General features: G+C 45.4%; 1 protein-coding gene across 1 annotated transcript in view; it reads right to left on the minus strand.

The window, feature by feature from the left end:
- Positions 1 to 12,060, minus strand: part of LOC131259162 (G protein-coupled receptor kinase 2) — a 54,615-nt gene that overhangs the window by 37,250 nt on the left and 5,305 nt on the right. The gene's annotated exons all lie outside the window — the stretch shown is intronic.

The following is a 12,060-nucleotide window of genomic DNA, read 5'->3' on the forward strand; positions in this document are numbered from 1 at the left end:
TCAACCTGAAGCCGCTAACGAACCCGGTCGGATAATTAGGAAAACTTTTCGAATGGCATTTGTCACACCGTAATGGAAGGAAGGTGCGCGGCCGAAGTGATCTATTACCAATCCGCAAGCTCGAGTTCGCTTCGGAAGTTATCCTCAACGGCAGAGGAGTGACCTGACCGCTCGGTCAGTGTGAAGGGCTTTTCCGCGGGGCGGGGCTGGGCGGGGGGCCGGAGCGATGCCGTGCCGACGAGTGCCAAGTCGAGTGACGAAGGGCGAAAATCTTTAATTCATAAAGACGAACACTTAATTATCCGCCGCTTCTCGCTTGCCGGCTCGAAATCGTCGCAACATACATTCCAGAGGCCAACCGGTCCGGCAAAACGACCTGGCGACACAATGGCTACCGTGGGCTGCGTTATTCACTTAAACCGTCAGCCGCAGCCGATGAAAGGCGATTCAATCCAATTAAGCGTGAGCAACAACTATAAGCGTTCGCGAGGAAAAAAACAACAATTAAAGTTATGTTTTTCAAACACAGCAATGCTCTCGCAGATTGAGCTCATGGAAAAAACGACATTTGTTGGTTTATCGATCATTTAACATGAACTTAACACTAGAACTACCGGACCAGCCATTTTGACTGGCCAGATACTTTTTCAATCACATTTATTTCTTAAGGTTAAACAATTCTACCACATGTTAATGCATAACTTTCACACATCGAATGGAACGTTAATTTTAAAGAATTCAAATATAAAATTTCCATTTTTAATATTTAACATAAATCGCCGCAAAATTTCAAGCGTAAAAATCACGGAGTTCTAGTGTTAAATCAGATTTGATACATCTGCGCAATCGAGATTGGTTGAGATTGTTTGTTGTTAAGCTATTTTAACAAGAAAGTAGCATTTCTTTTTTTATTTCTCTTTGATTCACACAGAATAAAAGAATATCGTTTCATTAGTATGTTGCCTGTTTACATTAAAAATTTTCATCTTGTCAAAAATTTCTCTTCATGGATTTACGAGTGATAATTTTGAATACTTTTTTTAAGTTTTACAAGGGGTTTTTTTTTAAGAAACCTTACCTAATCTATTTGTATTACAACCGTTGGGTGAGAAACTTTCTCAAAATGCAAAATCAAAAAGGATCATAATTTTCAATATCAAATTGAATTCTACTTCGCTCAGTCTAATTTTTTAAATTTCTAGAACGAAGCTATGCTTCATACAGGCAGAGGTTTAACTCTGTGGTTTTTGTATGTGTTTTGACACTTGAATATCTCGAAAATCGAGAAATAAAGTCAGTTTTGGCCCACATAACAAATGTTTATTTTAAGTGTTTTATAAATAATCTTTAAAATAATTTAGAAACTGCTATATTCAATTAACATTGTTAATTAAGTGAGAGTAAATGATAAATTTGATACTTTAATTTCTACTTTCTTGCAGGATGATGAGATTTTCGTTTATAAAATTTCTGACAGTCAGCTGTCAGTGTCAGAGTGTATTCAAATTTCGTTTCAATCGAAACCAGATTTCCTTGCATCTATTTTGACTCACTTTTTCTTAGAAATTAAAATTATTTTTCGTACTCAAAAACAAACAGTCGTCAAAAAGTTTTAACGTTTTATACAAGCTGTGACCGAACGAAAAATGTGACCATTCTTGCCAACCGATCGATTTCGCAACCATTTTTGAGACTATTTCTCACACCATCAGTGACGTACGCACTAGACCTAAACCGTCGATAAGGTTTTTAAAACCATCCTACACTCTCGAGTTGTGCAACCGAAGTGAGGAGCCGCTATATCGTTGCTCAAAATCAATACCGATTCTTCGGGATCGCATCGATGTAGCCGCTCGAGCCACTTTGCCGCACGATCAAGCGTAACAATTATCCGGCACCATGGAAGCGATACCTTTAATTACTACCACCGCGAATGGAGACGCACGGGTTGGAGGGTGGTGCGTCCGGTTTGGTGTTCCGCGGGTCCCTCGGCAAAAAGGAGTGTTCTCACGCTACATTACGGCCGCGCGCCGGGCAGCCTGTTTTGATGGCTCCTTTTTTTCTCGCTTTGACGTCCGTCAACGCCATCACGGCGCAACAGTTGCCGCGCCGTCGGTAGCATAAACGGTGAATTAAATTATCATATTTGCTAACGAGCGTTGTAACACGTTGACTGTGACGAGCCGAATGAGTTGGGAAATGAAAATGAAATGTTAATCGCGTCATCAGCGGCGTGGTTTTCACTACCACAATGGGGGGGGAATATCGTTGAAGGATTACGAAACCAGAAATGTGAGACAGACAAGCTGCCAAACTATTTTCAGTTTTTCTTACTAAGCTCTTAAGAATCTGGCGCGTCCCGTTTTTTCTATTAATTTGGCAAAGGTAACAACGGCTATTCTTGTTTTGTTTGTGTGGAAAAATACATTTAGATTATAAATCTGGGAAAGTTCTAGTTCTACGCTAGTTGAGCATAATACTAAAGCTTCGTTAAACCACTCACGAAAGTTCCTCATGTTCGGGCGTCTCGATTCGCACCGCATCCAATCTCAAGGAATTAAATCCTTACTGCTCTTTTTGTGGTCACTGTTGCCTAGTGGCTCACTCCGTAGCTCGAACCGACCATTATCAGCACCCGATTCTCGCTTCCTTCCTCACACATAGCTGCCAAAGTCCTTCGGCCTGGGTTGGTGCTTCTTCTCCCGAGGTTTTGTTGCAGCGATTCGATTCTGTGTGCACGCAATAATACACCCGATCGGATGGTACGAAAAGCAACATATACTAGGGCTAGCAGCAAACCCACGACTCGACCCGCGTGTCTCTGTACTTTTATGGTTATGTAGGCCGACCTCCGTCGCGCGGTTATCAACTCCAGCTGCGTTTCCGCCCGTTTATGCACGTAAACTGGCCGCGCATCTTATGTGGCGGCCGTGCTAGTATGTGTGTTTCTGTTTCGCACTTGACCTACTTCCGGTATGGAGGAGGTTCGTCACAACAAAAATTAAAAAAAAAAAAAGAAAAAGCAACTCTCACTGGCTGACATCAACATCAACTGAGTTGACAGTTGTTTGCGATGTTTCGAAAGCCTAAAAGTGCAACCTCAGCACGATTGGGATGAGGAAGGCAGAATCGATCACCACAAATCGTGCCGTTTTTTTTTTCTTTCCACTGCTCATGCCGAAAAAAAATGGAACTCACCCCCCAGGAAAGGGTTTCGTTTCGCTAAATTAAATGTGCCATCGAACACGCTCCAATTCAATTTGTTTGCAGAAGAAAGCAGTGAAAAACACAACTGGTGGTGGTTACAATCGAAAGTAACAGATTTCCAAACGCTCGTAAACCCTTTTCTGAACGAAAATGTTATTCGTTCCAACAAAACGAAAAATAAAAACAAAAAGAGAAGAAAGACGGATGAAAAACGATAGAAAATTATCCTTCATTTGTGGAATTGAACATCGGAAAGCCAAACAAATTACACTCCCGCTCCGCTGATAAAACATATCGAAGGTGAAACCATTTTCCTTTTTATTTGCCAACCCTCGGTGGAAAGGGCTCGATGGGGGAGGGGGGATGAAAAACGAAAGGGAAAAAGAAGGACGAACCTCCACCGTTCGGGGCAACAACTGGCCAACTTTTTGCAAAAAAAAAAACACACACACACACACACACACACACACACACACACACACACACACACATCGGAGAGGGAAGGAGAGTGGAGTGGAAAGAGCGCGAGTTAATCGAATTCACTTTCGATTATCGAAAACGGCCTTCGTGTTTGTGCTCGGATGAGCGTGAAGACACGCAACGAGAAAACGCCCCTGGCGGCCACACACATACACACATACACACACACACCCCTGGCATCAGCAGGCTTGTTGGAAAGGCAGCATACCAGATGATCCAACATCCTGTCCAAAGGATTGACTAGGAATCCACGCTAAAAACACTAGAACCCAAACGCATACTAAAAATACTTCGTCGGTAAGGGAGGGCGGCAGACAAGAGGCGATCGGCGAAGGAGACCGCAAACGCGCGGGGAGATGACATTGTGAATATAAATGAGCCACCCCGGAGAAGGGGTGGGGGAATGGATGAGGCCTCTCGAAGCCTTTATTCAACTTGTTTTTGCCTGATCTACCCCCATCCTATCCGGGGCCCCGGTTTTATTTACCACGAGAAGGTTCACTCAAAACATCCTGCGTCATCCGGCAAACGCACGAGAGAATGGCGCTAGGTGGAGTGTGAGGATCACTTTACGAGATGAAATCTTCCATACAACCCGTCGTTCCGTGTTCGCTGTCACCTCCTCCTTTCCCCCCCGGAGAGGCTTGATTGGAATTCAAATGCGAAGCGCCGAGGTCTAGTCTAGGTCTATCGCTACTCAAATTTCAGTGCCTTCATTTAATTAGCAGCTAATTTGTGTGCTCACTGTTTGTTGTTGCTTTCTTTTTGCATGTGTTTTACGATCAGGAAGTGGCGTTTTAATGCCCGATCAGTTCCACGAATCAGGGGGAAAGATCGGCATCGTGTGAAATGGACGAAGGTGACCGAATCAAGCAACTTTGCAGTCAAACCTCTCCAAGATGCAACATGCTTTCAGATGTTGTAATTTCCAATATTTCTTGCTGTGTTATCAACGGGTTTTTACTTTTGAGTCTATGTTTATTCGCCGTTTGATAATTGTTTCACAAAGTTGTCCAAATGTCGTTCATGTTCAATGTTAGAATTTGAAGTGAAGTGGAGAACGATAAGATTATCGTTAAAGATATTATTTTAGACTTCATCTAAGGGGTCACAGGGTTGTGCAGAAATTAAAGAAAAACAATAGCTACACAATGCAATGCCAATGGGCCCAACAACGTACGTCAATCGGATTGTGGTTTTATTCGAGATACACCCGAAAAGAAGGGGTCATAATTTCCCGAGCAAATTTACACGTTAGCTTTGATGATTGCCGCGCCCAATGCTGATGGCGGTTGTTTATTCAATTTAGCATATTTTTTTTGCTCTCTTGACAATAATATTGTCTCGAACCCAACGGGGAAGAAGGTGCCAAAAGCTAATCACATTCGCCACCTCACCGCCTCCATTAGCTTTGGCACCTTAGAACCTTGATGAGGTGGGGTTCTGACCAGGCCTCACCAGCGGAGAACCATCATTACACCGGCAAACATCGGCAAACTCCAAAAGCCCCACGGTGTCGTAAAATCAGTCCCCCCCCGGGGTCCCCTCGGACCAGCAAGGAGGCCGAGACAAACGGATGATTTAAAAATTAGCACCAATTCTCACCGAACGCTCGGCTCGGGGTGGGATTTTGGGATTGGAAATAGGAGCGTTCGGAAAAATGTCGGCGCGAGTAAACAAACGGACGCTGCAACAAGCCAATCTGAGTGGCTCTCCCAGCTCAAGCAACGCCTCGGTAAGCGCCAATTGACACCCCTCGGAGGTGGTGGGGTTCATGTGATTGCAACATCCCGCCAGCTTATCGAAAGTCACTTCCCGAAACCGAACACAACACAAGAGTTTACGAGCTAACAAAAATTCACCCATGCATGGTTCCATCCGCTCCGTGACGCAACTCTGGTGCATTCTCCCCTCCGCACATTCGAGTTCAGCACCGAGAGAAGGTGTTATAAACGTAATAATTTCCTAATTATAACTCCTTCAAGCATTGGGACATTTGAATACGCTTCCACTGTTACGTGCTGTCACGATCATGCACGTTGGAGCGTCGGACGGATGGAGGAAGTATACCTCACTTCCACTAGTCACTCCCTCCTCCCCTAACTCAGCCTCAAGTCAAGGGCTCCCAACCGTGGCTCACATTCAAGGTTCCACCAACGATCGCACGCCATTCACATAGTGCACCGACCAGCTGTCAAAGTCCAACCGTCCAACGACGTAGCAGGGAGCGCGAGGAGCGAGGGACTCGCCAGCCATCCACTTAGTGGAAGGAGTTAATCGAATTGAAAATGTGAGAATCAAATTATCATTCGGTAAACCGGCGCATCGGTGGAAGCGGAAAGTTATTTCTTTCTTTTTTTTAAACACTCAACAAAATGTTGTAGTGCTTGAACAGGACGATGAAGCTCCATGCAAGCGCTTTTTGAAGTCTTTAAAACATTTTATTTTTTGAAACATTTTTTATACTCTAGAGGCAACATATTTCTTTTGTTAAAGCGGCATTATTTGTAAAGAATACAAAACCCTCCGGATGACGTTATTGACCCAACTCAACTCTCGCTGTACTAAAGAAGGGTACAGCAAAAACAGAAGCGATAAGACATGTTTGAAATTCCGACTCAAAACAATTTCTGCCCCGCTAGCGATGGGTTAAGCCACACGCGTCCTTAGCAGGATAGACACAACTAGTGTGTCGTTAGCGTCGATTGCAAATCTCCCACCGCAATCTCTTTCCTCCTTCCTGAATCGCGTTGTAATGCAGGGGCTTATTAGCGACAAGTGGAGCAACAGAGGACGGAATTGAGAAGGGAGTTGGAAAAGGAGAAAGAGAGGGGATGGGGGGGCTACGTTCCGCGCAACGGGAGTGTTTTATTTGTATGCAAAACAAACATACCATACTATGTCAAATGACCGTCACGCGGGGCACCACCAAACACTGGCGCGAAAGGCTGCCTGCCCGGGGGCGCGGAAGGGTAGTGGTTGCAGCACAGAGGGAGGTGCGATTGACGTGGCCAGCCAGTGCCGACTCCCGACTGCGGGCCGACGTCATCGCGAGCGACAAAGATCCGCGACCGACCGCGATCCATTAGACGGCTGATAATGAACCCATCCGATTAACCGATTGGTCACGGTCCGGTTCGCGACGGGGGTGAACCGGTTTGGGTCGGTTTTGCGAAAAACCGGTCATTTCAACCCGCTTCCGGTGCGCAGATATATTGGTCTTTTTATTGCTTATTGGTTGCCAAAATAATTCCACCACCGTCCTCCAGCACCGTTGTCACATAAAACCGAGGAGGGCCGTGAGTTCGATTCCGACATCAAATCTAGTGATGAGAAATAGAATCGGGATATGATTCTGTGACTCGATCGCTTTTCAGATCGATCCGAAGATAATCCAAGATCCTTGAGATCCGGATCAGATCGGAATCAGATCCGGTGCTAAAGGTTGGATCGCCACAGCTTTTCGTGTCTCTTTACCTTGTTTGTACTGATTACTAAAATGAAGCAATTTTGAGGTTAGAATTGCCGGATGCTGTAAATACAGAGGTTGAAGTTTTTCTTAAAATACCAATCAAATAGATTAGCGAATACAGGAATCATATGGTTGGTAGCAGTTGGCCAGTATACATGTGTTTTACATCCTGGTTTAACTGTTTTTTGTTACAGAATTGAATGAAAACGTTCATCACGAATACTTGTTTTGGTTATCATAAATTCCAAGATGGCGCTATCACTTTTACCTTTCAAATTGCTCTATATGAATCAACCTTGGGGGTAACCTTGATCCGGTGGGTTTGAAATCCGGAACTGGGATCCCTTCGGATCTGAATCCATCACATATCTATCACACCAGGGATTCAGGTCGGTTTAAGAGGATCGTTGTCAACCCGGATCCGATCTCCTCTGGAATTGGATTTTCTCATCGTTAACCGAAACACAACATTTCCGCACCAACAACATGTGTATTGTACTGTCTGCTCCACCCAAGATACTTCATTCATGGTTGTTTGTGCAAAACGACGTATAAAACCGGAGAAACTCCTCACCGTCGCGGGTGAGGGGTCCAGCAGAGTCGGTGGGTTCTGTTTACCCATCAACAACAAAATCACATGCCGATCTTCGCGACCGCTGCGCCCGCGGGGTCGGTCATGTGTGTGTGGCCCCGGTATAAATAAAAGCGTGGACATGCCACATGCCCGGGAATTGCGGGTGTTGTTTGGGTCGCGCCAGATAAGCCCCCGCGCGGCACTGGAAACACACACCCTATGATTATTATTATCGTCGCTTATCACGATGGCTTATGCTGTCAGAACCGTCTTCACCCGGCCGCGACATGTGTTGTGAAAAGTTGACGAAACGATAAAAGGACGGACGGCGCGGGCCCACACGCACACACACACTGATACACGTGTGTCCACGAGCGGGCCGTAGTAAATCATAAAATTATTTATAATTTTACCACCTACACCACGCGCCCGAAAACGGAACACGGAACAGCACCAGCAAATTAGTGCGTAAGATAAATATGGAAATTTTTCGACCATCATAAGAAATCGTTACATCAGAGAATACAGAAGGATGGGGTGTTGGGACATGGCGTGGCTTCTCGTTTGTTTCGAGGATTAACTGAACAGTTATTAAATCCTACTGTGTGTATAGAAATTCACCTTAAGAAAAGGAGAAATAAAGAGAACTGTAAACACTCCAATCGCATCAAACGGAAGTTTGGCTTCCGGTTGGTTGATAAATTGTTCTATTTCCACCGATGTCCTCGGGCTTAGTCGCCTCTCCAACCTCTCCTCCCTGAGAGGCATGCCCAGTGATTCACATAAAGACGCTCCATAGGATCTGTGATGGCCATTCCGTTGCGGGACATCATCGAATCACGTGTTTGAGTTCAATCTTCTTTTTTTTTCAAACCGTTTTCTTTGATGAACGTTCGTTCAAATAGGAAAAAAAAATGACGACACGAGTGTGAGATCTCCAAACGGACCTTACCAACAACCAAATGTGGTGACTCGTCAATCTGTCAAAACAGCAAAACCACCGGCCGACAAACAGCGAACCACCACCAAACCGTCCAGAAGATTTGACCGGTTTTAGAGAGAGGGAAAGAGAAGCTCATCGGAACGGGGAAAAAAACAACGATGAAGATATAGTTCGCGTCGTGTCAGAGACCGGAATGTCCACCAGTGTTTGAAAAATATTGACTTGACCTCGCCACACTCGGAGCCGGCGGCTTAGGCCAGGTTGGAGGATGCCTGCCATCTCCGGCAGGTTCGAGGGAGGTCATGAATGGAAGTCGTCGTCGTCGTCCTCGTCGTCGTTGCTGTCAGGGATGGTAAATCGGGTGTGCTATAGGCGATAGAGTGTTTCGGAGAGGAATTTCGCCAAAATCGAGGAATGGTTAATTCCAATACCAACATTTCTAAGATAGAAATACTTTTAAAAAACATTCAAAACTTACTTATACTACAAACTACTAGAATCTTCCGTTTATTCACAACTTCCCCGAGCCAAGTTCGCCTTCCCTGATCGCAACAGTGTCTCTAGTCCCTATTGAAATCACTTCGACTGCGACACGCTCCACCGTCGACGGACAACTTCATCCCCATCTGTCAATGTCGCGCTCGGATCTGTCCGTCATCGCCTCGTCGTCATCAGCTCGAGCAAGTGGCGCTTGTCCGTAGAGTGCGGAATGTCCGTGGCCTTCCACGGAGCGAGGACACAGTCGGCTAAGCCATCGTCAAACCCAGGGAATATCCCGTGCGCTCGTGCGGCGCGCTGCCGATCAACAAAGTTGTTTTCCGTTGGTCTTCTCCACAAACGGCGATCTTTCCTTTCCGCCTTGACCATGTATTTCTAGTCCGCCTTTCCCCCTTTTCCGCCTCACGGTGGCGCAACAGCTTTTTGGAACTATTTTTAACGAACTCTTATCCATCGCACACATTGCGGGAAGCGGACAGGGGGAAGAGTACACGGAGGCCTTTTAATGTTTACCGAGCGTTGACAGAGGTCGGTTCACGCCGTGTTTTCCTCTCCCAGCTTCCTAGTGCAATGTGAGGCAACAGTGACGTCACAAAACAGCCGGGCCAAAAGGGAAGCGCTATGGAAAAGTGATTACGACCAACGGAGCGGTGTATGCACACTTTAGTATGAAGTGTACGCGCGCTTCATGTTTGTACAACTGACGAGGGTTCCGAGTGCCGAGAGCTCGTATTTGGCCGAACACCGTCGTCCAATTTCCAAATTCGTGGCCCCCTCCCCCGGCCTTCGACCACCAAACGCTAGTTCCGTTTGGTTAGTAGTCCCGGATGTCGGAAGCCACCGGGGCCAAGGCCAGCATAACGGAGGCCTTTGTTGCGGTATATACTAGAAGAGCCGACGCTCCTCTGACGTCACACACTCTAGGCCGTTTTAACTTGGCGCTCCCGATGGGTAAAAAAATTAATAAATGCAAACAAACACCTTTTTTCGGAACATTGCTCAAACGTGTTGGTAGTATTTTTTCGTCATCGTGTTGCGTGAAAGAATTCAATCCAAATCAAACAATTAACCACACCGATTCCCCCGACGGGCCTTATCCAATTTGGTCGACAGCTGATACCTTGGCTCGTGTGGTCCATAAGACCATTTCAAAACTTCTGGTACCTCTCCGCACGTCTTCCTTCTGGGACCCCCACCCTCAGTGCAGAGACGATGTAACGATACGCAACCCTCTCCGCCATGTTGGGGGGGGGAAGAAGGCAAAAGGTTGATTAAATTTTAATTGCCAGTAATTGATTGCTAAAGATTGACTGCCCACCACCCACCACACACCTACGACCAATTAAGACGGGGGTCAACTGGGAACGAGATCAACAGCCTCCATCATTCCCCAACACCCTATCCCCTCTCCCAGAATCAGGCCTAGAGGGTCCGGGGCCGCTAGTGGGCAATAATTTCTCATCAAACCCGAGTGGGCAAACCCGACCCGATATTGAGGCGCAACCGATGTGAAGATCGGACGCCGGGGGCAACGGCATATTGAATTATTGAATCTTCAGCAGCGAATTTATGTTCGCCAGAGGAAGCACACACGTGCACACACTAGGCCAGCCATCAGAGTAATTGATCAACATTTTGTAGCAGAGTTCTGATTGCCGCAACGAGCGCAATGGTGTTATGAAATCGGTACGCCCATCAGACTATTCGGGTAATGACGTACAAGGTGGAAGTAAGCGGCAAGTTCTAACGGTTTCGAAGTCTAGTTTAAGATTAAACGAAAGTTAAACTACGAGAGAGTTCTGGTAATACCTGCATATTTTTCTCTGGTTCAATCACTGTTTTATTATCTTATATGACGCATCGACAAACAAGGCTTTGTTTGTATTCACTTAGATTTTCAAATTCAAGTAGTATTCAACCATTTAAATATCAGCAATTATTTTTTGAAGAAAGTCTTTTGGAAAATCAGGTGCTTCTGGCCAATTTGAAGGGCAGCTTTAATTGAAGATTTTTAGGAAGCTTTATTTTTCAATAAAACAACCAAAAATTTACATTATATTCCCCCGCTTACGCTTGCAACAAAAAAGAGTAGTTTTTGGCTCAACGCGCTTATTCGTATTCTTCCTTATCCCTGATCTCGTTCACCTTCAAGTTGACGAGAGCTTGCTAGAGCGAATCCGGAATCACGGATTGGAAGTTCCTCTAACAACTATTTTCACATAAGTTAAATCATACAAGCAAATTCTTACATTCTTTATAAAATAAACTTAGATACCTTCATCTCCAGGATAGCTTGCGAAGGTCGAGGAAACTGATTTCAATAACTGTACTGAGGTATAAGATGAAGAAGCAATGGATCATCAAATTTTTTAAAATATTGGACATACTTTTGGCCTTGTTACCAATATTTCACAAATGATTTCAGGGCAGACCGAGACTCCATCTTCCCCAATTTGAAGCGAAATACGAAGAAATATGTTACCTTGAATCCAAACAAAAAACGAGCCAACCCCATGGGGTCCTATCAATCATCCGTATGAGACGATGAAAACCCCTTTTCTCGCCTCAGACAGTACCCTCCTACTTCTTACTTCCTACCAATCTTATCGCAATCAATGCGGTAGTTTTCTTCTCTCTGCACACCGGAGAGTAACTACCGGGTGTTGCCGTATGTAATGTGTTTGGCGTTTGGTGTTAAAAATGATGTTCCCGCCGAAGAAAACATGCTTCGCCAGCGGGCGGCCTTTTTACCGGCGAACAAACATACTACTTCTAGCGCGTAAACAAACAAACACACGGGATGGGAAGATATGTGGCACAGGGACCCCTAAATTAGAATCGTCCATCGCTCTTCCCTTACCCGACACCCCGGAGGGGCTTTGATAA

Source organism: Anopheles coustani, chromosome 3 (assembly GCF_943734705.1).
Source record: "Anopheles coustani chromosome 3, idAnoCousDA_361_x.2, whole genome shotgun sequence".
Lineage (NCBI taxonomy): Eukaryota > Metazoa > Arthropoda > Insecta > Diptera > Culicidae > Anopheles > Anopheles coustani.